This window comes from Pleurodeles waltl, chromosome 7 (assembly GCF_031143425.1).
Source record: "Pleurodeles waltl isolate 20211129_DDA chromosome 7, aPleWal1.hap1.20221129, whole genome shotgun sequence".
Lineage (NCBI taxonomy): Eukaryota > Metazoa > Chordata > Amphibia > Caudata > Salamandridae > Pleurodeles > Pleurodeles waltl.
The window spans coordinates 1,468,974,660-1,469,001,594 of NC_090446.1; the positions used below are offsets into that span (position 1 = coordinate 1,468,974,660).

General features: G+C 45.4%; 1 non-coding gene across 1 annotated transcript; it reads left to right on the forward strand.

The window, feature by feature from the left end:
• The first annotated feature begins 20,189 nt into the window (after positions 1-20,189).
• Positions 20,190-20,329, forward strand: LOC138247571 (U4 spliceosomal RNA). Its single transcript, XR_011194582.1, has one exon. It is a non-coding gene; the product is annotated as a U4 spliceosomal RNA (small nuclear RNA).
• The last annotated feature ends 6,606 nt before the right edge of the window (positions 20,330-26,935 follow it).

Below are 26,935 nucleotides of genomic sequence, written 5' to 3' on the forward strand. Positions count from 1 at the left end.
TTAACTAAAATGGTGCTCTTTTTCTCACCAATGTTAGTTATTCCACAGAGAGGTACTTCTACCTCAGGGAGTACAGCTTTGCCAGCTGACGATTCCCTTGGAACAGGTGCCACCCCAGGAGAGGTTTCTCCCACCACAGGAATGATATCCTGATTGGCAGGGTGGTTAGGGGATACTGTGATACCCTTTTTACCTGTTGATGGAGAGGGATCCTGAGTTTTCAGGCCTCTCTCCTTTGCTTTTTCATTTCAGTAGAAATGAGAGGGAACAATTCCTCTGGGATGCCCAGCATAGCTGCATGGGCATAAAACTCTACATCATCCCAACCTGAGGCCTCTAGGTCATTAACTAAGAGACAGTCTACAGATAAGCTAGGTGATACTACCACCTGCTTAGGGCCAGTAACTCTACCCCAACTAAACTGAATTATAGCTAAGGGAAGAAACTTAGTGGAGTTATGGACATCAATAATCTTATACTGTTGTCCAATGATGTGTTGTTCAGGATGCACTAGGTTTTCAGTCACCAAAGTGATACTGGCCCCTGTGTCCCTGTAGGCCAAGGCCTCAACACCATTTATTGAAACTGTCTGCCTGTACTTATCCATTGTAAGGGGACAAGCAGCCAGTGTGGCAAGGCCAATGCCACTAGGTGTGACAGAAACTGTCTTGGGACTGACTACCCCAGTTTCTATGATGGACCCATAAGTGAACTCAACTACACCTTTTGCTTGACTGTTGCCAGCAGTCCCACCACTAGTACCACTACTGCTAGGGGCACTAGAGCTTGATGTATTAGTGGTGGTAGGCTCAGGGGGTTTACCTGGACAGGACTTATCCCCTGGCCTATGGCCTCTGTTTTTACACACAAAGCACCAAGGCTTTTTAATGTGTGCAGGTTGTGAAGAAGAGGAAGAATTTGTTTTATCCCCACCCCCTGAAGAGTATTTAAGATTTGAAGAAGGATCTTTGGTTTTACCCTTATCCCCATAAGGAAGTAACCAGCGTTACAAGGTCGCAGTAGTCGTCTTTGCTACTTTGTTGCAGTTTTGCAGGCTTCCAGCGCGGTCAGCAGTCGATTCCTTAGCAGAAGGCGAAGAGAGAGATGCAGAGGAACTCTGATGAGCTCTTGCATTCGTTATCTAAGGAATTCCCCAAAGCAGAGACCCTAAATAGCCAGAAAAGGAGGTTTGGCTACTTAGGAGAGAGGATAGGCTAGCAACACCTGAAGGAGCCTATCAGAAGGAGTCTCTGACGTCACCTGCTGGCACTGGGCACTCAGAGCAGTCCAGTGTGCCAGCAGCACCTCTGTTTCCAAGATGGCAGAGGTCTGGAGCACACTGGAGGAGCTCTGGGCACCTCCCAGGGGAGGTGCAGGTCAGGGGAGTGGTCACTCCCCTTTCCTTTGTCCAGTTTCGCGCCAGAGCAGGGCTGAGGGATCCCTGAACCGGTGCAGACTGGCTTATGCAGAGATGGGCACCATCTGTGCCCATCAAAGCATTTCCAGAGGCTGGGGGAGGCTACTCCTCCCCAGCCCTGACACCTTTTTCCAAAGGGAGAGGGTGTAACACCCTCTCTCTGAGGAAGTCCTTTTTCTGCCTTCCTGGGCCAGGCCTGGCTGGACCCCAGGAGGGCAGAAACCTGTCTGAGGGGTTGGCAGCAGCAGCAGCTGCAGTGAAACCCCGGGAAAGGTAGTTTGGCAGTACCTGGGTCTGAGCTAGAGACCCGGGGGATCATGGAATTGTCCCCCCAATGCCAGAATGGCACTGGGGTGACAATTCCATGATCCTAGACATGTTTCATGGCCATGTTCGGAATTACCATTGTGACGCTATACATATGTCGTGACATATGTATAGTGCACGCGTGTAATGGTGTCCCCGCACTCACAAAGTCCGGGGAATTTGCCCTGAACAATGTGGGAGCACCTTGGCTAGTGCCAGGGTGCCCACACACTAAGGGGGTTATTCTAACTTTGGAGGAGTGTTAATCCGTCCCAAAAGTGACGGTAAAGTGACGGATATACCACCAGCCGTATTACAAGTTCCATAGGATATAATGGACTCGTAATACGGCTGGTGGTAAATCCGTCACTTTTCCGTCACTTTTGGGACGGATTAACACCTCCTCCAAAGTTAGAATAACCCCCTAAGTAACTTAGCACCCAACCTTTACCAGGTAAAGGTTAGACATATAGGTGACTTATAAGTTACTTAAGTGCAGTGGTAAATGGCTGTGAAATAACGTGGACGTTATTTCACTCAGGCTGCACTGGCAGGCCTGTGTAAGAATTGTCAGATCTCCCTATGGGTGGCACAAGAAATGCTGCAGCCCATAGGGATCTCCTGGAACCCCAATACCCTGGGTACCTCAGTACCATAAACTAGGGAATTATAAGGGTGTTCCATTATGCCAGTGTAAATTGGTGAAATTGGTCACTAGCCTGTTAGTGACAATTTGTACAGAGAGAGCATACCCACTGAGGTTCTGGTTAGCAGAGCCTCAGTGAGACAGTTAGGCATCACACAGGGAACACATACATATAGGTCACAAACTTATGAGCACTGGGGTCCTGGCTAGCAGGGTCCCAGTGACACATAACAACCATACTGAAAACATAGGGTTTTCACTATGAGCACTGGGTCCTGGCTGGCAGGATCCCAGTGAGACAGTGAAAACACCCTGACATACACTCACAAACAGGCCAAAAGTGGGGGTAACAAGGCTAGAAAGAGGCTACTTTCTTACAGCCAGCATTTAGGAACACTGAGGTTTATCTAAAAAGTTGGCTTCGTTAAATTTTCCCAGTTAGCTTCTATTGGCATGGATGTAATTAAAGTTTGAGAAGCATGTAAAACTGTTTTGAAATAAAACAGCTGGAAGGTACTCTCATATCAGCTGACTCCTGAAATCCTATATATAACTTTCCACGTGGAGGAATTAGAAATCATGGCTAGATTTGGAAGTAACAATCTCCGGAAATGCATTACCCACCTGGACCCGGTAAAACCTTCTTTAATTTAAATCAACAGGTTTGAAGAATCTGGACCACAGGAAGTTCTGGCCTCATTAATCTTTAAACATTTTAGAGCATGTGTTTCACTTTTTTTAAATGCAGTAGAATTAATCAACAAATAAACATATAATGGACCTCATTAAGGTCCAGGCAATTCCTACTCGGGGCAGTAATCAGGAATGACAAGATCTGCAGGAACACTGGGGACCTGCATGTTTCCCCTGGACATCTCTGCGGTAATTCCTGGAGATTGCAATGAACATCTCCAGTCCAACATTTTGGTGAATGAGATGCAGGCTGGCTTCCTCCCTCTAAGTTTTAAAGAGTCAGTCATGGTATTGGTACGAAAATGCCTCTTTTAACATGATGACCCACAATTTTTTGGACTGATTGTGCTGGGTTTTGGGCTATGTATAACGACAAAAAGGTACACTGTTCCAAGGGAAAAGAATAAGAGCGAACCTAATTCTACAGGAGCGAGAACCCTCATGCATCACACTGGATGGCTTCATCATTGGGAAGGCTCCTCGTCTGTAGAATTAGGTTCGCTCTTATTCTTTTCCCTTGGAACAGTGTACCTTTTTGTCGTTAAACACTTGTACTGGGAGGCTGTACACTGGACCAGTAATCTCCCGGTCCCCCCCTTTCGTATATCCTTGTTTTGGGCTATGTACACAGGGATCCTGCTAACTAGGCTGTAGTGCATTTGGTCTGACCCTTAAAATCTTGTTAACTTTGTCAAAATCCCTGATTGGTACATTTAATTTACTGATAAGTTCCTATATGGTGCCTGTGCGCCCAGGGCCTGTAAATTAAACGACACTACTGGACTGCAGTGCTTATTCTGCTACCATTAAAGTGACCATGTAAAGCATGACTCTACGCCTGCCAAAGCAGAGATGCAAAACTGTCATTTATTTCTGTAAAAATAAAGCATTTGCCAGGCCTAAACCTTCCTTTTTATATAATAGTAAGCCACTACAAAATAATCCTTAACAGCTTTAAAGCAGGTTGCATAGTATTTAAATGTAGGACGTATGTATTTAGAGGCAGATATACTATGGCATTGCATTGCCCTTGAGTTATGCATGTTATAGCAACGGCAACGCAATACCGAAGTTTGACTTACCAAGCAATGCAAGGCCACTTTGTGTGGTTCTGTGTTCCTTAGTAAATCTGGAGTAAAGCAAGGCAGCGCAAGCCTCTGCCTCTGCCTCGCGTTACTCTGCCCTGTGAAAACGTTCCATGGGTGGAGTGTCGGTCTCATGGATTTTGGCACATTCCTAGATTTACCAAAACTAGTAAACCTAGGAAAGTGTCAAAATGCTACGCCTTTCCAGGGGAGGTGCAACAAGGAGAAATATCTTTGCTGGCCCCTAAAAGGAGGTGTGAATGGCTCCCAGGAAACCGAACAAGGATAGCATTGGGGTGGAGGAGGTGTGACCTCTTCCTGACCTGATTGCCTGAGGGATGTGCTCACCAACTTCACAAGCTTCTAAAGGGCATTCTCTGGCAAGGCAGATGTAACTCCACATAGGCCTGCCCCTTCCATTGTCCAGTTAGTCATTTTGGCACTAATCCTAGTCAGGGGAGCTATCTCAGAGCTGTTTTTAAAGGGAGTTTCTCATTTTCCTAGATACACCCAGGGGAAGAACAGTTCTCCCATGCTTGATTTTGGCAGAACAGTGCACTGTGGGATTGTTATGGGCTAAACGCCCAGGAAACGGTGTTGAAGTGGGTAGGGTTGCCCCTGGTAACTTTTTACCTATTGTTCAGGTAGTCTCTCCCACCGGCAGGCTAAAGCAAGACATAAATATGGCATCCTTGGATACCTTCTTCATAACACATCTGGTCCTGTGGCAGACAGACGATAGACTGCACCTGCTGTTGAACCGGTGGACAGAGACTCCAAAGGGTGGGCATGCTCCCACTTGTACCCAGGACAAATAAGTGGACTTAAAGTGTCAGTTGGCTGATCTCCTGTTAAGGTACAGGGTCACAAAACCTACAAGAATAAGATTTTTTCCAAGAGCCCAGCTGACCAGTTACAACTGGACTAGTGGCTTCTGGGAGAGTGAGTCTCAACTTCCAAGTGGTGCGCACAAGGCCCTTATCCATTGGCTGGTGTTAGAGCCTACTTGTCTGATTCTAAAACCTGCAAAACTGGACACTTAAAAACTTTTTCAGAACATTTCCTTAAAAGAATCAGTGAAGACCGGGACCAATGCCAAAACCACAGCCACCAACATCAAGTTGCTGGTCGGATTCACCATACATGTTTTCCCAGCTGAAAGGATTTTGACTTCCACAAAAGTTTCTAAGCCCAAACTTAGAGGGACTTCACAAACAGCTTCTGACTGCCAGCGAGACCTTCCGTAGGAGAGATTCGGGCTTCGCCCGCTCAGAACTTCCCTCAGTCGACAAAGGTCTCTCAAGTTTCCCGCCAGATCTGAGCCTCACACTAAGACAGAGCTGCACCAGGCCGTCATCATTGACAAGTTATCCTTGGGAGCCAGTTTGCAGTCCAACCTGCTGATGACCCGTCGACGAGAATCTTTCTCCATAAAATCTTCCAAGTCAGAAAGTAAACTTTACACCAGGACAAACCTGCTCCTTGTACCCAACCACAGTTGCTCGCAGTCCACCTTAGTTTTTGGCTTGGACCCGGTCTAGCGTGACCAGATAACCATTAGTGGTGTTCTCAGGCACTATTTCAACTTAAAATTTAAAAAATCATCTTTGGTTCCCTACATCCAATTTTTGTCATTTTGGTGTCTTTTAGTTCGGTAATTTTTAGGGGCGAGCGCAAAGCGCTTCTTCCCATGTTGTAATCTCTCTTTGGGCTTCAAACCATGCCCATGGCACGTCAGTCTCTTTCAATTGGCTTGTGGGCTTGCCTTTTAAAATCTGCTTGCTTTCATTAGTGAAAGGCATGCATAAGTCATGCCTTTTCCGGTGTTTAGCCCTCCTCAAGCGCGGCAACAAAGTACTGAAAACATACAAGGCTCCACGTTTTCCGTCCAGTTTCCGGACTACTTTTTCTCTTTTTTCGGAGCACGATCTCGCTGGGAAGAAGTCGAGCGCTTTGCATGACATCGACCCTGTTACATAGTTAGTTGCACTTTTGCTGGTTACGTAGATAATTGCACTTTTGCCGGTTACATGTTAATTTCACTTTGGCCGATAGGTTTCACTACGAGTGAACTTTTATTTCCCTTTGTGTGTCTGCTTTGCACTGATAGTGGTCATTAGCTTGCTTATGTGAAACTTTTACTTTTCAGTTTATATGGCAAGAAAAGTCCAGTTTAGTTATGTGCAACTGTTTTATTTTCATTTTCAATTTCTGTGTCAAGAAAGGTCCAGTTAGGAGTTTACAGTGCTAATTGCTCTAGCTCAAGCAAACGCGAGACCCATTGCATTGCAAATGCTTGTTTGATTTACTGCTATAAAAAGCATAAATATATAGATATTTCTATATTTAACTAAAACATAAAACATATTAAAAGACAAGTACAAAACATAAAAATAAATTGCCTAAATAATTATAAACAACTATAAATTATAGAAATGAATATACCTACTATACACACACACACACACACCCCACCCCACACACATACACATATATACATATACTTCTGAGGAATTACATTTACTATGCAAGCTCTAGTAAATGCAACAGTAAGGATAGTGTTTGACTCCAGAGGGGTAATATGTACTATTCCCACTCAAGTCTGTGCCACAGTAGGGAAAGCGTTGGACTTCGGAGGAGTAAAATTCACTACTCCCACTCCAATATGTGCAACAAAAGGGCTAGCGTTGGACTTAGGAAGGGTTACATATACTATTCTCACACCAGTCTACTCTATAGGAGGGAAAGTGTTGAACTTCGAAGAGGTAAAATGTACTATTCAAACTCCAGTCTGTGCAACAGAAGGGAGAGCATTAGACTTCGAAGAGGTTAAATTTACTATCCCCACTCCAATCTCTACAACAATAGGGCAAGCGCTGGACTTCGGAGAGGTAAAATGTACTATTCAAACTCCAGTCTGTGCAACAGAAGGGAGAGCATTAGACTTCGAAGGGGTTAATTTTACCATCCCCACTCAAATCTCTACAACAATAGGGTAAGCGCTGGACTTCGGAGAGGTAAAATGTACTATTCAAACTCCAGTCTGTGCAACAGAAGGGAGAGCATTAGACTTCGAAGGGGTTAAATTTACTATCCCCACTCCAATCTCTACAACAATAGGGTAAGCGCTGGACTTCGGAGAGGTAAAATTTACTATTCCAACTCCAGTCTGTGCAACAGTAGGGAAAGTGTTGGATTTCAATGGGGTTACATTTACTATTCCCACTCCAGTCTACTCTACAGTAGGGAATGTGTTGGACTTTGGAGATGTAAAATTTACTATTCCAAGTCCAGTCTGTGCAACAGAAGGGAAAGTGCTGGACTTCGGAGGGGTAAACGTTTCTATTCCAATGCTTAACACCAATTTTGCTTTTACAAATACGTTTTTTAGATGTTTTAGTCAGATTTGTTTAATTGAACTGAACCAGGAATAATAATTTCAGAATGCACTGATTTGATGCAGAAAAAATAGATGTTCTCAATAGAAGAAGCATTTTGATAATCCTATATCTGGCCCTTGTACAGTTCCACGGCTTTGTGAGCATAAGCATAGGTTCTGACCATCCTTATCATTAGTCACCTCTGCAGAGAAATCTAAAGGAGTAGGAGCATTTGTGGAGCACAAAACAGCTCCATAACAGAATAAAGGAGTTGCATTTTTTGCCATGTCTGTCAAAATATCTTGGAAGCATTTAAACATTTAAGACCCTTGATTTCTAACTTAGTGCATACATCTAAGTGAGCTTTAGCACGAATGTCCTCATGTTACCAAATCACAGGGTTTGTGAGCACAAAAGTACTTATCATTATGTAGAAAACCATTTTTGTGATTTGGAAGCTTCTTTTAACAGGCCCAGGGAGACCTAATTGATGAGGACAAGTGGTACTAGTGCCAGAGGGAGGCAGGAACAAATAGATGATCAGGAAAAAGACAAGGACAAACAGGACTAGGGGGACCAGGACTAGGGTGAGAAGGATCAAGAGGGCCAGAGGGATATGGAACAGCGGTATCTGGACCCAGTGGACAAGGGGCCTGAAGGAACAGAAGCACTAGGGATAGAAGGAGCAGGAGACCCTGGATTATAATGACGAGGAGGGTCTAAGAGTACTGACCAGGACCAGAGGAACGAAAATGAACAGGGCCAGGGGTAGCAGACCCAGGTAGACAGACCAAGGAGGACCATAACCAGATGACCAATGGAGAGAAGGAACAGTGACAGGAGGGCAAAGACCACACAGATCAGAGAAAGGAGGAGCAGGGGGCCAGAAATGAATGGACCAGTACCAGGAAGACCACAACCAGAAAGGACCTGGCCTAGTAAGACCTGGAGACCCTAGATTAGAATTAGTAGAGGGAATATGAAGGACCAGGAAGGCTCAGGCCCAGTAGGACCAGGATTAGAAAGTCCATGGCTGTCAGACATAGGAGGATCCTAAACCAGCCTAATAAGGACTACATTAACTAGGGTGATATGCAACAAGGAAACTAGGAGGGCCAGTGTCAGTAGGATGAGGAGCACCAGCCCCAGAACGACTATTACTTGGACCATCAAAGAGGGGACCTGGGTCAGATTGACAACAACAAGGTGGAACTGGCTGTGAGAAAAGGCCTCTTTTGACATGGTTAGCCCCAACTTTCTGCCTGGTATGTGATGCTGCCTCAAAGTTGTTAGTGCCGAGGGCCAGATCTCTTTTCCAAAACTGCTGTGATGCACTGGCACAATTGGATATACTTTTAGCTGCCACTATAAGTCCCCAGCAAATTGCATTTAGGTATCCAGGGTATGGGGTTATATGGGTAGACCTCTGAGGACAGCAGCACTACGTGTGCCACCCTCTAGGTCCATGTATCCAGATGTACCCAGCACTGCCATTGCAGGTCGAGTGTCCTGGTGCAATCCTAGAATTCAAACTCGACATGGCACACTGCCTGGATGCCTTGTCCACTACACACTGCATGCAATATATGTAAGTCACCCCTCTGGCAGGCCTTCCAGCCCTACGGTAGTGTGCACTATACTGCATGTGAGGGCATAGCTGCATGAGCAATATGCCCCTACTGTGTCCTTGCCAAACCTGGGACATAGTAAGTGAACAGAGCAGCCATTTTAAAGGCAGATGCTGGACACTGGTCAGTACGAGTTTCACAGCTACACAATAGCCACTCAGAACCCTGGGTTGTTTGGTATCAAACAACTCTGAATGATAAATTCAAACTAGTACTAGTATTGGATTTATTAAAAAATGTACCCAGGGGTTACCTTAGATGTGACGCCTGCAAAAGATAACTACCCTGGCATGGTTGCTGGCCAGTCCCAACCAGCCTGCCACCACCAGGCACAAATCTGAACCCCTAGGGTGAGATCCTACTGTCTGGGATTCAGAACAAAGCCCTCCCCACCCCCACGTAGGAATGTGCACTGATCTTTTGGTGAGCTTCAAAGGACTTACCACCCTTGAACCTTGACCCTCAGGCCTCCTACTAGCAGCAGAGGGTCACTCTCATTGCAAACCCCACTTTTGGCAGGAGCAACAGCGGGAAACCAAACTAAGGACAGGAGGACTGGTCAGTTCTGGCTTGCACCACCCTTAAGGTGTTGCATGCAAGGTGACCTCTGCATTGTACTTTTTTCCATCTCGGACGGAAGGAAAATAGGCAATCAGGTGTAGGGAAGTGATCACTGCCCACAGGAAATTGTCACTTAGTAGATGTAGCCACCCTAAGGTAGATGACCCATTGGTCACTATTTGGTACCCCTAAAATACCTCTTTAATACAGTATTTAGAGGGCATTCTTAGACCAAGAAATCATATTCTGAGGAATCAATAAGACTAGCAACAAAGAAGACCCGAGGCACAAGAACAGAAGACCTGCTACACAAAGAAAAGGCACCAAACACTGTCTGCTGCAACCAAGACTCGACAATCACAGCTGAGGTGTTGCTTGGACACCAGAAGGACTCTAGAACCCCCCAGAGGACCTCCAGTCTTCACAAATCACCAAAGAACTCCCTCCAGAGTGAAGGTATCACTCCACACCTGAAGAACCCAACAAGCCAGTGAAGTCCACTTCACTGACAGGCTGCCAAGTGCCAAACTAGATGCTGCAGCCAGGCCAAACTCCACCCATCGGACTACAATAATAAACCCTGCTGCAGCAAGGCCAAACTCCACCCAACAGACTACAACAATAAACCCTGCAAGTGTGGCAGGTTTGGTGGCACTGTGTGGACTGGCTGAAGCATGCTGTTACCCTGAGTAGTGGTCACCTCACATCAGACACCAAGAAAAACAGCCTGCACCAGACTGTAAAAGGACCAGGTCGAGGGACTTCAGAAAACACCAGGACCTCCCACCAGAGTCCCCCTGCTGACCAGCAAGTGACTTTCAAACCAACTTACCTCCTGCTTCCAAGGGCATTGTTACGCACAGTGCTTGGCTCACCACTTCGCTCTGCACCCAGCTGCCCTGTGGCTTGCATTGAAGATCCAGTAATGCACTAAGGGTCCCCACCCCTTGCAACCTCAACACTCCAAGGGGACCCGCTGGTCTTATCTTTAAGTTCGTCTCTGCAGTGCTTTTCCAAGTGGCTCCCCCGCAGTGGCCCGGCACCAGCTCCAAAGACCACTTTCCGCTTCTCCCGCTGGATCTGGGAGCCACCCAAACTTCTGCAGCTGACCAATAGTGGCCATTGATGACCTTGACTTTCCTGCCAAAGGAGAACTTGTTAATTGCACTGCCTGATTTTATATGTATTTTTAAAGGTGATCCACTATTGATTCTCATGGTGCGTTATTACACACAAAAATACTCTTTTTATTAAAATTCAAAAATTCATATCTCGAAAAGTACTTAACCAATTTTGACTAATCTGAAGTATTTTTCTAAATTGGTCTCAAGTTATGGTTTTGAGAGTGTGCTGTGATTTATTGATACTGTGAGTACAACAAATGCTTTGCGCTTCTCCAAGATTAGCCTAACTGCTCGACCAATCAACCATAAAAATTAGTGCATGAGGTGGTCTAGTTTTTACCTCTGTAAACCAACATGTGGTTGCCAGGACCCCTTACACAGTGTGCCTACCTTTGCACACTACATAGAGGGCCAGCCTCCTACACTGGCAAACTAGAAGGACTATTATGACAAGTATGGGAAAGAATACCTGGTGGATTGGGAGTGCTAGGGAAACCAAATCAGTGGGACCAGCACCAGAAAACCCGATACATGAGGACTAAACAAAGAAGTACCAGTACTAAGACCAGAACTAAAAGAATCAGGAGAAACAGAAGCAGAAGGTCTAAGAACAGGACCTCTAGGGGACTAAATATACCAGTGCATCCGTACCAGGAGGAATGATGGATGAGAATTAGGTTGAAGGTGGTAAGAAGGTCCAGGACTAGGAGCCTGTGAAACAGAAGACCCAGGATACAAAGAGCTAGGTGCAGGAGTACATGGGAATGATGACCACATAGACCAAGAAGTAAAGGGTCAGTAAGTTCTAGGACCAGCATACAGAATTATGAGGGCAGTGAACGGGGAGAAACAGCTAGGAGGAACAGAATCAGATTGAAGAGGACCACAAAAATCAGGACCTAGAAGGCAATGGGCAATGGCCTTGATAAGCATACCAGTGACTAGAAAGACCAAGGGAACTGTACCAAGGGCTTCCAGAAGGTCAGAGCAAGGAGGCCGAAGAAAACTAAAAGGATGATGGCCATGCCAGGGTTAAAAGGGCCATGAAGTTTAGTACCTGGGAGACCAGTACTCAGAATACTAAGAGGGGCAGAGAAAGGGGACTGGACAATGGTCATCAAAAGGACCAAACCTGAAACAGCCTTGTTCAGGAGGGCCCAGCCAAGGAGAACCTGTATCAAGGAGGCCACAATCAATAGCTGCAGTACCAGTAGAACTAAAAGGACAAGGAAAAGATACAGAAGGGTCAAGACTACCCAGACCACGAGGACAAAGACTAAGAGGACAGGCCAGGACACAAGAGGCCAGATGGACAAGGAACACGGTACTAGGGATAGGAGGTTCAGAGTGGAGAAGAACCAGGACGAGATAACCAAGGTCAAGAGGACCAGAAGGGAACAGAGCCAGATGGGCCAAGACGGGGTAACCAAGAAGGGACAGGATAGCCAAAAGGCAAGATTTATGATAACAAGCACAAAAGGACAATAAGGACCAGGATGAAGGGAACCAAGGAGACAAGGGCAAGGATGGTTGGTGTTCCAGGAGAACAAAGCCCAGTACAAAATCTCAATAAGTACATAGACTATGAAAAACAAGAATAGCACAACTATGCCTAGGTGTGGCAGGGAGGTGAGATCAGGGACACAGGCAACCAAAGCCAGAAGTAAAAGTTCTACGAGGATCAGGAAACAAAGGACTAGGTGGTACCAGGAATATCACGGCAAAACAATCAGGACCTTGAGTACTAGGACGAGGAGGATAAGGGTAATGAGGACAAGATGGTTCAGGATCAGTGAGATGAGGACTGGGATGGCCACATCCTGGAGAGCCACACTACAGGCCTAAGAATGAGATGGTCACAGAGGATTAACAGGATGGCCAGTACCAACACAACCTAAGCAAGGGGGGCCATGATGAATTAGCACAGAAACATGAGGGAAAAGAGCAGAAGGATCAAGAATAGATCCTGGAAGTCTAGAAAAATTAGGATCATAAGGATTATGGCCAATAGGACCCGGAGACCAGAATAAGCAAGGAAGATGTGGAGTCAGTCCCCAGGATTCCAGTAGGGCCAGGGCAAGATGGATTAGAAGTAGGGCCATTGCAAGGTGGGTTAGAAGCATGAGCACTAAGAGGACCAGGAACAGCACTAGGAGTGCTAGGAGAACCCTGACTATTGAATCAGGGCCAAGAGTACCATGTGAAGCAGAAAGACCAGGACCTCGGGGAGGTAGGGCCAGGGCGAGGAAGATTAGGTGGACCATGACAGCCAGAGCCAGGATGCCTAAAGGGACTAGACGTAGATGTCCAGGAAAAGCTGGACCAAAATGATGAGGCTCAGAATGACTCATTGGGTGTAGTGTCCACGAGGACAAGGGGCATAGTCAGTATGACAAGAATGATCCAAACCAGGAAGATAAGAGCCATGAGGGAAAGGCCAAAGAGGGCAGGACAGAAGAGACCAGGTAGGGTAGACTGAGGTGACCAGCAGGGTGAGGAACTGATGTACTAGGATTCAGATGAGCCGGTGGGAAGGATCAGAAATACCTGGTCAAATAGATGAACTCCGAGAGAATCAGGAAAGAAAAAGAAAAGCTAGGAGAAAGGGGTGAAAGGACCAGGAGGACCACAACCAGGAGGATTAGGCATACTAAGACACAAAAAAGAAAGACAAGAAACAAAAGGATCAAGTCTGGTGGGCACAAAACCATGGAGAGAACACAGACTGCGAAGACCTGAACTAGGAAAACTATTGCTAGGCAAACCAGACTGAGTTAGGAAGATGACGATAACTGGACCAAAATAATCATGAGGTGTTGTCCAGGCAACCAGAGCCAGCATGACTAGAGCTAAGGGAAAAAGGGCAAGGAGGACCACTGAGACCTCAAACAAGGAGAAAAGAAAGCTCAAATCTCAGTGCCCTGGCGTATCAGGACTGGTATCCCAGGACAAGCAGGGTCAGGACGAAGAGGAGAAGGAGGACCAGGACAAGAAAGACCAGGTTTACAGGAGCTATGACGACCAAGCCTGGTTGCTAAGAACAGGGTAATCTGAACAAGGAGGGCCAGGACTTTTCGGACAAGTTTGTCCAGGATGACAATGAGCAGGAGGGCCATGGACAAGAGCATCATGACATGTTGGAGAAGGTACAGTCAAATGGATAGACAAAACACTCCTTGTTCATATGCTTGAGGTAATGTTGAGTAATACCACTTTAGAAATTGAACGTGTACCAAACTGACCAGGCCTAGACCAAGAAGACATAATAGGAAGGACCAGGACCAGTGAATGCAGTATCAGATGGCCCACAAGGATCAGGGCATGGAGAGTCAGGATGACACAAATCAGGAAGACTAGGAGTGCCATCCCTAAAAGACCTAGGGCTCAGTCGATAGGTACCTAACAGAACAGCAGGTTTCGAGTATGGATCAGAAGAACCAGGATCATGAGGCCCAGGAAGGGCTAAGACAAAGATGAGAAGATGAGCTAAGAACACACCCAGGAAGACCAGGGTCAAGAAGGCCTACAACCAGGAGCATCAGATTCAGTAAACTAGTGCCAGGGTGACCAGAACTAGTTAGACCAGGGCCAGGATGAGGATCTGGAGGGCCAAACTAGCCAAGAAAATGAGGACTTGAAAAAAGACTAGGAGGAGGACCAACACCGAAAGGCACAGAAGGATCCTGAAAGAGAAGGAAGAAGACTGGGAGCAGGAGGACACCTAAGAGAGTCTAGGCCATCCCTTTTGTAAATGGTTCTTATTCATGCGTCTTATGCTGCCAGTCCCTGGAAACCCCGACTCTTCAGCCCACGTATAGAACTTGCAAGTAATTTATGAAAAATCAGGTAATTTGAAGGAATAAAAAGATGGGACTTGTTACACTCTGTGTGATTCTGTCTGATGCTGGTCTGAGGGTGGATCTAAGGACATAGGGCCTGAAGCATAATAGAAAAGACTGTGGGTCAGTTCCTATTCTAGGGATAGAACTGCATAGTAGTTTAGGGCAGCAGTACCACCAAATGTGGGTGACTGAGTTGGTCCCACACTCTCTGGATGCTGTCAACCTGCCTTTTGGCTAGCTCACAGTGCCTCAAACAAACCTGGATGGTAAAGTTGATTTCTGGCAACCTGAACACAACACTCTGGGCCTGATTAGGAGTTCGGCAGACCGTTTTCACGGTCCGCCGAACTTCCGATGGGGAGGTTGCAGCCACACTAGCTACCTCCCTGCTGGACCCATTCATTGTTTCCTGCTAGGCGAAAACTTAACAGGAAACCTAGCAGGAAATAGGCTACAGCATTGTCTCTGTCTCCATAATCGAGCCAGTGGCAATGCTGTAGCCTGCAAGGCAGACACTGGACATTGCGAAGGTGCTGTGGCCACCTGGAACTGTTCCTGCCAGGCTTTTCATGGCAGTGTTACCGCCATGCAAAGGCTGGAGGAGAACGAGGTTGTAATCGGCAGTGCAGTGATGCATGCACGGCTGCTCTGGTGGATTATGAGCTCTGCCACCGCCAGACTGCTGGGATCTAAAATCCTGGCGGTGCTGGCGGTGTTGTCATCATAAGACCGCCACAATCATAATGAGGCCCCCTGACTCTTGAGGGAAGTGGTGGCGAACAGATCATATCCCTGTCTCTCAGTTACACAGAGATTCACACATGGCAAGGTAAACAAGGAGATGCAAAATAGGTTTCAATATATCTATTGAATCAAGTGCATCCAATTTTAAAAAGCATGAGCTGTGATGATTAGGCAGATGAAACATAATACAGTGATCATTGTTACCTTTAGAGTAAAGAAGATGAAACCCCCACATCTTCGTATGATCCTAGAGCCTATAGATTCCTGATGTCCAAAACCTGAGAAAATAGAGGTGGTAACTCTTCTGCCTGTCACGATCTATAGTAAGGACCCCGACCCCATACCTGAAAGGCAGGCAAGGGTCTTCCCGTTGTCTGTTGGTAGTACTTCTGTTTGACCTAACAGTCAATGCCAGGATCAGCAAAGCTGTCAATGGAATGGTGTATGTCTCAAAAGGCCATGACTCAAATGCCCTCTAAGCTCCTTTGGCCTTCGTGGTGCTTATATAACAAGTCTTAGGGTGTTCTAAGACCAGGCCTTACGTGATAGTGTGTCTGGAGCTGAGGGTCGACTCCATAGTTCCTGGAATGTCAATACTAGGTAGAATATTGTGTACTAAACATGACAGCCTTGAGCAGGGCACAGAGTGAAATGCCTGCAAAAAGCTGATAAAGTGTACAGTTATGCTTTCTCTGAAAAGGCGACTGATTACAATATAAAGGAGCTTAGAGCTGGCTGCGCTAAAATATATGAAAAGAAATAAAATTAATAAAACACCTATGTATGTGAAAGGGCACAGACTACAGGTCTAAGCTAAAATAAGGGTGCCCAAGCTAGGTACTAAATGGAACTGACAAGATTAAAGGTCGGTGGTTGAAAATGAGTCTGGTCTGTGAAGGACGGGAGAAAGGGTTTGAGAAAATCAGATGGCTGAAGTCAGGAAAAATGGTAAAGGTTACCAAGGGGGTCAAAGGGCTATTGAAATCAGCAAAGGGGGACTCAGGGTCATAAAAAGGATCTGATGAACAGAAGAGTGGGTAATGGAGACTTCGGATAGATCATCACAGATGGCCCAAAGAGGATTTCTGTGTGACCCCAAGATCGTTGGCTGACTTTCCATATTCACAATTGTGTGGTGAGTATGTAGCTAGTGTATAATAGTAAGACTCCATGTGTGATGAAAGTCTAAGAGCATGGACCGGTGGGATGCATTTTGCTTGAGGTGATGGAGAGTAGAAACAGATTCACTATGCAGTGGGCATAAATTGCCTGCATCACTCTGGGTGGAGACATAGAGCTGAAGTGAGGGAGAATGGAGAAAAAGATACCCAATGAAATTGTGTGAGGTTGTTTTTAGCAAAAGGCTGCTGATTAGTTATTGCTGAAGGAAAACATAGGGAGGATGGTAGGAATAAAGGGTAAGTCATAGGTTTCTCTTGTTAAAGTAGGGCTACCCTTTTGTCAGGAAGGCTAATGATAGCCAGATCCTGAGATCTCATTCTTCATTGTGTCCTTATTTTGGATACTTCTTCTTACAGCCAGCACTAGTTGTACTACTGTGAGAGCCATCACCTAGCACAAAGGCAGTGTCTGAGCTACAGCTGGAAAATGATATTTGAAAGAGAAAATCGTCAAATCAGTTCTGAAACCTCAATAGTGGATGCACATCAAATCAGTGATATGACATCGCTCAAAACAATGTTGTGATACATGGATATAATCAAAGATATTGATGTCAAAAATATCATCCACCTATACTTATAATGGTAAGTTCAAAAATATTGGAACAAAAATGTCGTTCACAATAATATTGTTAAAAATACTACAAAAATATTGAATAATATAGTAAATCTTAAATAAACACATAACATCAATATTTAAATTAAATCATTTTAAAAGATATTTAAAATCTATATATAAATGTATACACAAATAAAACACACATATATATTTATATATAATTTAACACTATAAATAATATATTTATAAATTCTAATTTATATTATTTTAAGACTACTTTTTATGGGCCAGCGCAAAGCGCTCAGTCCATTCCGTAATCTCTCTTTGGGCTTCAAACCATGCCCATGTCACGTCAGTTACTCACATTGGTTGGTGGGCTTGCCTTTTAAAATCCGCTTGCTTCCATTTGTGAAAGGCATGCATACTCATGCCTTTTCTGGTGTTTAGCCCACCTACACAGCACTGGTAAAGTACAGAAAACATACGAACTTGGGGCCATATTTATACTTTTTGACGCACAACTGCGCCAACGCAGTTGTGCGTCAAAAATTTTAACGCCAGCTAACGCCATTCCAAAGCGCCATGCGGGCGCCGTATTTATTGAATGGCGTTAGCCGGCGCTGCGGACTGGTGTGCGTCAAAAAAAATGACTCACACCGGGCAGCGCCGGCGTAGGGGAAAATGGACCTTGGGCGTCAAAAAATGGGGCAAGTCAGGCTGAGGCAAAATTTTCGCCTCAACCCGATTTGCGCCATTTTTTTTTACGCCCAACCCCCATTGAAATGACTCCTGTCTTAGCAAAGACAGGAGTCATGCCCCCTTGCCCAATGGCCATGGCCAGGGGACTTATGTCCCCTGGGCATGGCCATTGGGCATAGTGGCATGTAGGGGGCACAAATCAGGCCCCCCTATGCCACAAAAAAAAACTGTAAAAAAATACCTACCTGCACTTACCTTTCTCTCCCTGGGATGGCTCCCTCCATCCTTGGCTGTCCTCCTGGGGTGGGCAAGGGTGGCAGGGGGTGTTCCTGGGGGCATGGGAGGGCACCTCTGGGCTCCTTCTGAGCCCACAGGTCCCTTAACGCCTGCCCTGACCCAGGCGTTAAAAAACGGCACCCATCAGGCTGGGCGCCGTTTTTTAAGGCCTGCCCCCTCCTGTGCGTCAAAATGACGTCACAGTATAAATATGGGGCACAGGCCTGAAAGTCATTTTTTACAAGGGAACGCCTACCTTGCATATAATTAACGCAAGGCAGGTTCACCCTTCTAAAAAATGGCGCACATGGTGGAACTTTGACGCCCGCTGCGTCGGACGTCAAAGTATAAATATGGGGAAGTGTTTGCGCCGAATGTGCGTCAAAAATTTTGACGCACATTCGGCGCAAACAGAGTATAAATATGCCCCTTGATGTTTTCAGCCTAGCGTCCGGACTACTTTATCTGTTTATTTTCCACACATAGCGCGATCGCGCTGCATTTTTTTTCTTTACAACCCTAATAGCTCTAACTCGAGCAAATGCGAGACCAGTTGCATTGAGAATGTTTGTTTTGCAATTCTAGTACTGTGAGTCCCTCGTTTTACACGATCTCCAGCACACAGAAAGATGATCTGAAAATCAGGACGTGAAATGTGTTCTTCTTAAAGCTGTAAATGAAGTGCAGAAAACGCAGCTGTGTAGTTCCGTGAACCGGAACTAAGACAAGCGAAATATCGGAAAATGTTGGTATTACTTATGTTTCGTTAAATTATTTCCAGGCCTTCTCTATGAAACATTTGGGCCCATATTTATACTTTTTGACGCAAAACTGCGCTAACGCAGTTTTGCGCCAATAAAATTAGTGCCGGGTAACGCCATTCTGAAGCGCCATGCGGGCGCCGTATTTATTGAATGGCGTTAGCCGGCGTTAGCCGACCGGCGCTGCCTGGTGTGCGTGAAAAAAAACCACCTACACCAGGCAGCGCCGGCGTAGGGAAAAATGGCGTTTGGGCGTCCAAAAATGGGGCAAGTCAGGCTGAGGCAAAAAAATCGTCTTAACCCGATTTGCGCCATTTTTTGGGCGCCCAGACGCCATTAACATGACTCCTGTCTTAGCAAAGACAGGAGTCATGCCCCCTTGCCCAATGACCATGCCCAGGGGACTTCTGTCCCCTGGGCATGGTCATTGGGCATAGTGGCATGTAGGGGGGCACAAATCAGGCCCCCCTATGCCAAAAAAAAAAAAAAAAAAAATACTTACCACAACTTACCTTTTCTTCCCTGGGGTGGGTCCTTCCATCCTTGGGTGTCCTCCTGGGGTGGGCAAGGGTGGCAGGGGGTGTCCCTGGGAGCTTGGGAGGGCACCTCTGGGCTCATTCTGAGCCCACAGGTCCCTTAACGCCTGCCCTGACCCAGGCGCTAAAATCCGGCGCAAATGCGGGTTTTTTAGTCCCGCCCACTCCCCGGCGTCATTTTTGCCCGGGAGTATAAATACGACGCATATGCATCGCAGTCATTTTTTAAGACGGGAACGCCTACCTTGCATATCATTAACGCTAGGAAGGTGTTCACGCAAAAAAATGACGCTAACTCCATGAACTTTGGCGCTAGACGCGTCTAACGCCAAAGTATAAATATGGAGTTCGTTTTGCGTCGAATTTGCGTCGAAAAAAAGACGCAAATTCGGCGCAAACGGAGTATAAATATGCCCCTTGATTTCGCGCTTCTTCCATTTCCGCAACACACCGGCGAGCACCCCGGACCCCGCCTACACGTTACGGTCTGTCTGACCTATCACCAAACCCGTAACACGGGGGCTGACTTACGCGAACATCTAATTACCATACCATTTCCCAGAGTCCTCTGCGCGTCGTGAGGGAATGTTTAGGGTCAGAGAACAGACGGTAAGAGGTAAAACACCACTAACGCAAGTACTATGTTGACTGTCAGGATCCAAAAGTGGTGGAGTGATTTTAGAAAGTTACGTAGCTCTTCGTAACATGTGGTGTTCCGACGAAGGGACAAATATTTCACAGTAATTTATTTAGCTTTGCGCAGTGGCAGTATCGTAGCCAATGAGGTCTAACCGAGGCGCGATTATTGCTTATTGAAAACTTTACCCAATACCCCGTTATGGAGACTTGAAATATAGTCGATATGGCAATTTTTGACAGTCTCTAAGGAGACTGAACTTCGTTGTGTGAAATAAGATTTTAGTTAAACATTAAAATGCGTGTCGAGTGAAAGAAAACTTTCTCTTAAATTAATCTTTTTTAATCGAATTTATGCTATTGACGGGTTTGGTTCTCTCCCTGGTTTATCGTGTTTTTTCTGCTCTGCGATGGGCCCAAGTTATAAAGTGGATTTGGGTGCAATGCTGAGCTCTTCCGACAGGCGGAGGTCGCATCTACCCGTTAAATATGTACTCACTAATCAAGCACTTTATTTCCACGATGGAAGCGTTTTATTAAAAAAGGGAAATGTTGAGAGGGTTATTTAAATTTTTATCCAGCATTTTAAAGAGAACATGAACTAACAAAGGTGTTCGGTTTCACCTTTATCATTATTTAACGTGTCTTTATAAATCGTTTAAAGTGCTGAATAATAGCTCCTAAGAGTTGTTACTTAATTCAGTGCCGCTTATTGCACTGATCTAGGGCAGAGGTCTTCAAACTGGGGGGCGGCGCCCCCTGGGGGGCCTCAAGTGATCCCAGTGGGGGGGCCAGACACTGGCAAAAAAAAGCATTATCCAGATAACAAGCCTTTGTTTTAAGCAGAAGCTTGTTATTGCATTTTTAAAAAGGTAACAGTACTTAACTGCAATGTTTAAATAGGTTTAGACACATTTAAACATTGCCATTTTTATAAAACAATTGTGAAAAATTCTGAGGGGGGCCCAATGATTATTATTATAAAAGGCTGAGTGGAGCCGCTGGGATTTGCACCTTGGACAATGAGATCACACACAGAGTCTTGGACGGGTGGATCAGTCAAACTGAGCCAACAGATCCGGCACATTTGTTCCCTGCATGGACACCCTATACGATGAACAAAGAGTATAACCCGAGACACATTTTATGAGTCTGGAAGACATACTAGTTTTGTAGAGCCTTCCCCCAAATGTACATGGTTCACCGCACACTGGCCAACAGTGCTGATTAAAACTGTGCACCACGAGAGGCAGTGTGATGATTATTAGTGGAGTACAAGACTGTGTATAAGAGGGAAGGCGGTGATGTACAGCTGGTTATTGGTGGATGATCTGTTTCAGGGGCCACTGGGCATCAGGGGGACACATGGGGATATTCAGCTGGTGATCAGAGGATGCTGTGCATAGGGGGCACAGAGTGATGTACAGCTGGTGATCAAAGGATGATGTGCATCGGGGGCACATTGTGATGTACAGCATAGATCATAGGATACTGTGCATCGGGGCACAGGGTGATGTACAGCACAGATCATAGGATAATGTGCATCAGGGGCACAGGGTGATGGACAGCAGGTGATCACAGGATGAAATGCTTCAAGGGGCACAGGGTGATGATCAGTGAGCACAGAATGTACATTAAGATGTTCGTCAGGGAGCATAGGTGACGTACATCAAGGAATAAAGGGTACAGCAGGGGGCACAAGGAATCTACAGAGGGAGCAGGGAGTTACCTCTATGAGATGTATGCCATATTCTTAACAACTGCCTACAAGCCAACATTTAGGAACACTGAGGTTTATCGAAAAAGTTGGCTTTGTTAAATTTTCCCAGTTAGCTTCTATTGGCATGGATGTAATTAAAGTTTGAGAAGCATGCACAACTGGTTTTAAATAAAACAGCTGGAAGGTCTCAAATCAGCTGACTCCTGAAATCCTATATATAACTTTCCATGTGGAGGAATTAGAAATCATGGCTAGATTTGGAAGTACCAAGCTCCGGAAATACATTACCCACTTGGACCCCGTAAAACCTTCTTTAATTGAATTCGACAGGTTTGAAGAATCTGGATCACAGGAAGTGCTGGTCTCATCAATCTTTAAACATTTTAGAGCACATGCTTCACTTTTTTAAAATACAGTAGAATTAATCAACAAATAAACATATAATGGACCTCATTAAGGTCCAGGCAATTCCTACTCGGGCAGTAATCGAAAATGACAAGATCTTCAGGGACACTGGGGACCTGCATGTTTCTCCTGGACATTTCTGCGGTAATTCCTGGAGATTGCGATGAACATCTCCAGTCCAACATTTTGGTGAATGAGATGCAGGCTGGCTTCCTCCCTCGAAGTTTTAAAGAGTCAGTCATGGTATCGGTACGAAAATGCCTCTTTTAACATGATCACCCACAATTTTTTGGACTGATTGTGCTGGGTTTTGGGCTATGTACACAGGGATCCTGCTAACTAGGCTTCAGTTCATTTGGTCTGACCCTTAAAATCTTGTTAACTTTGTCAAAATCCCTGATTGGTACATTTAATTTACCGATAACTTCCTATATGGTGCCTGTGTGCCAAAGGCCTGTAAATTAAATGACACTAGTGGACTGCAGCACTTATTGTGCCACCATTAAAGTGCCCATGTAAAGCATGACTCTATGCCTGCCAAAGCTGCCGAGTTGAGTAGATGTAAAACTGTCATTTATTTCTGTAAAAATCAAGCATTTGCCAGGCCTAAACCTTCCTTTTTATATAGTAGTAAGCCACTACAATGTAATCCTTAACGGCTTTAAAGCAGGTTGCATAGTATTTAAATGTAGGACGTATGTATTTAGGGGCAGATTTACTATGGTATTGCATCAGTGGAGACCGGGACCAATGCCAAAACCACAGCCACCAACATCAAGTTGCTGGTCGGATTCACCATACATGTTTTCCCAGCTGAAAGGATTTTGACTTCCACAAAAGTTTCTAAGCCCAAACTTAGAGGGACTTCACAAACAGCTTCTGACTGCCAGCGAGACCTTCCGTAGGAGAGATTCGGGCTTCCCCCGCTCAGAACTTCCCTCAGTCGACAAAGGTCTCTCACGTTTCCCACCAGATCTGAGCCTCACACTAAGGAACAGAGCTTCACCAGGCCATCGTCATTGATGAGTTATCCCTGGGAGCCAGTTTGCAGCCCAACCTGCTGATGACCCGTCGACGAGAACCTTTCTCCATAAAATCTTCCAAGTCAGAAAGTAAACTTTACACCATGACAAACCTGCTCCTTGTACACAACCACAGTTGCTCGCAGTCCACCTTAGTTTTTGGCTTGGACCCGGTCTAGCGTGACCAGATAACCATTAGTGGTGTTCTCAGGCACTATTTCAACTTACAATTTAAAAAATCATCTCTGGTTCCCTACATCCAATTTATGTCATTTTGGTGTCTTTTAGTTCAGTAATTTTTAGGGGCGAGCGCAAAGCGCTTCTTCCCATGTGTAATCTCTCTTTGGGCTTCAAACCATGCTCATGGCACGTCAGTCTCTTTCAATTGGCTCGTGGGCTTGCCTTTTAAAATCTGCTCGCTTTCATTAGTGAAAGGCATGCATAAGTCATGCCTTTTCCGGTGTTTAGCCCTCCTCAAGCGCGGCGACAAAGTACTGAAAACATACAAGGCTCCACGTTTTCCGTCCAGTATCTGGACTACTTTTTCTCTTTTTTCGGAGCACGATCTCGCTGGGAAGAAGTCGAGCGCTTTGCATGACATCGACCCTGTTACATAGTTAGTTGCACTTTTGCTGGTTACGTAGATAATTGCACTTTTGCCGGTTACATGGATAATTTCACTTTTGCCGATAGGTTTCACTACGAGTGAACTTTTATTTCCCTTTGTGTGTCTGCTTTGCACTGATAGTGGTCATTAGCTTGCTTATGTGAAACTTTTACTTTTCAGTTTATATGGCAAGAAAAGTCCAGTTTAGTTATGTGAAACTGTTTTATTTTCATTTTCAATTTCTGTGTCAAGAAAGGTCCAGTTAGGAGTTTACAGTGCTAATTGCTCTAGCTCAAGCAAACGCGAGACCCATTGCATTACAAATGCTTATTTGATTTACTGCTATAAAAAGCATAAATATATAGATATTTCTATATTTAACTAAAACATAAAACATATTAAAACACAAGTACAAAACATTAAAATAAATTGCCTAAATAATTATAAACAACTATAAATTATAGAAATGAATATACCTACTATACACCCCCCCCCCCCACCCCACACACATACACATATATACATATACTTCGGAGGAGTTACATTTACTATGCAAGCTCTACTAAATGCAACAGTAAGGATAGTGTTTGACTCCAGAGGGGTAATATGTACTATTCCCACTCCAGTCTGTGCCACAGTAGGGAAAGCGTCGACTTCGGAGGAGTAAAATTCACTACTCCCACTCCAATATGTGCAACAAAAGGGCTAGCGTTGGACTTAGGAAGGGTTACATATACCATTCTCACACCAGTCTACTCTATAGGAGGGAAAGTGTTGAACTTCGAAGAGGTAAAATGTACTATTCAAACTCCAGTCTGTGCAACAGAAGGGAGAGCATTAGACTTCGAAGGGGTTAAATTTACTATCCCCACTCCAATCTCTACAACAATAGGGTAAGCGCTGGACTTCGGAGAGGTAAAATTTACTACTCCAACTCCAGTCTGTGCAACAGTAGGGAAAGTGTTGGATTTCAATGGGGTTACTTTTACTATTCCTACTCCAGTCTACTCTACAGTAGGGAATGTGTTGGACTTCGGAGAGGTAAAATTTACTATTCCAACTCCAGTCTGTGCAACAGAAGGGAAAGTGTTGGACTTCGGAGGGGTAAACGTTTGTATTCCAATGCTTAACACCAATTTTGCTTTTACAAATACGTTTTTTAGGTGTTTTAGTCAGATTTGTTTAATTGAACTGAAACAGAAATAATAATTACAGAATGCACTGATTTGATGCAGAAAAAAGAGATGTTCTCAATAGAAGAAGCATTTTGATAATCCTATATCTGGCCCTTGTACAGTTCCACAGCTTTGTGAGTATAAGCGGGTACATAGCTTATAGATGATTTAAATAGTAGTGCAAAGGTTCTGACCATCTTTATCATTAGTCACCTCTGCAGAAAAATCTAAAGGAGTAGGAGCATTTGTGGAGCACAAAACAGCTCCATAACAGAATGAAGGAGTTGCATTTTTTGCCATGTCTGTCAAAATATCTTGGAAGCATTTAAACATTTAAGACCCTTGGGCCCATATTTATACTTTTTGACGCTAAACTGCGCTAACGCAGTTTAGCGTCAAAAAATTTAGCGCCGTCTAACGCCATTCTGAAGCGCCATGCGGGCGCCGTATTTATGGAATGGCGTTAGCCGGCGCAAGCAGACCGGCGCTGCCTGGTTTGCGTGGAAAAAAACCACGTAGACCAGGCAGCGCCGGCGTTGGGAAAAAATGACGTTAGGGCGTCTTAAAATGGGGCAAGTCAGGTTGAGGCAAAAAAATCGCCTCAACCCGATTTGCGCCATTTTTTTACGACGCCCAGACGCCATTTCATGACTCCTGTCTTAGTAAAGACAGGAGTCATGCCCCCTTGCCCAATGGCCATGCCCAGGGGACTTGTGTCCCCTGGGCATGGTCATTGGGCATAGTGGCATGTAGGGGGGCACAAATAAGGCCCCCCTATGCCACCCAAAAAAAAGTAAAAAAATATAAAACATAATACTTACCTGAACTTACCTGAATGTCCCTGGGGTGGGTCCCTCCATCCTTGGGTGTCCTCCTGGGGTGGGCAGGGGTGGCAGGGGGGGTCCCTGGGGGCAGGGGAGGGCACCTGTGGGCTCATTTTGAGCCCACAGGCCCCTTAACGCCTACCCTGACCCAGGCGTTAAATAGTGGCGCAAATGCGGGGTTTTTTGACCCGCCAACTCCCGGGCGTGATTTTTGCCCGGGAGTATAAATACGACGCATTTGCGTCGCCGTCATTTTTTTAGACGGGAACGCCTTCCTTGCATCTCATTAACGCAAGGAAGGCGTTCATGCAAAAAAATGACGCTATTTGCCAATACTTTGGCGCTAGACGCGTCTAACGCCAAAGTATAAATATGGCGTTAGTTTTGCGCCGAATTTGCGTCGAAAAAAACAACGCAAATTCGGCGCAAACAGAGTATAAATACGGGCCTTGATTTCTAACTTAGTGCATGCATCTAAGTGAGCTTTAGCACGAATGTCCTCATGTCACCAAATCACAGAGTTTGTGACCACAAAAGTACTTATCATTATGTAGAAAACCATTTTTGTGATTTGGAAGCTTCTTTTAACAGGCCCAGGGAGACCTAATTGATGAGGACTAGTGGTACTAGTGCCAGAGGGGGCCAGGAACAAATAGATGATCAGGAAAAAGACAAGGACAAACAGGACTAGGGGGACAAGGACTAGGGTGAGAAGGATCAAGAGGGCCAGAAGGATATGGAGCAGGGGTATCTGGACCCAGTGGACAAGGGGCCTGAAGGAACAGAAGCACTAGGGATAGAAGGAGCAGGAGACCCTGGATTATAATGATGAGGAGGGTCTAAGAGTACTGACCAGGACCAGAGGAACGAAAATGAACAGGGCCAGGGGTAGCAGACCCAGGTAGACAGACCAAGGAGGACCATAACCAGGAGACCAATGGAGAGAAGGAACAGTGACAGGAGGGCCAAGACCACACAGATCAGAGAAAGGAGGAGCAGGGGGCCAGAAATGAATGGACCAGTACCAGGAATACCACAACCAGAAAGGACTTGGCCTAGTAAGACCTGGAGACCCTAGATTAGAATTAGTAGAGGGAATATGAAGGAC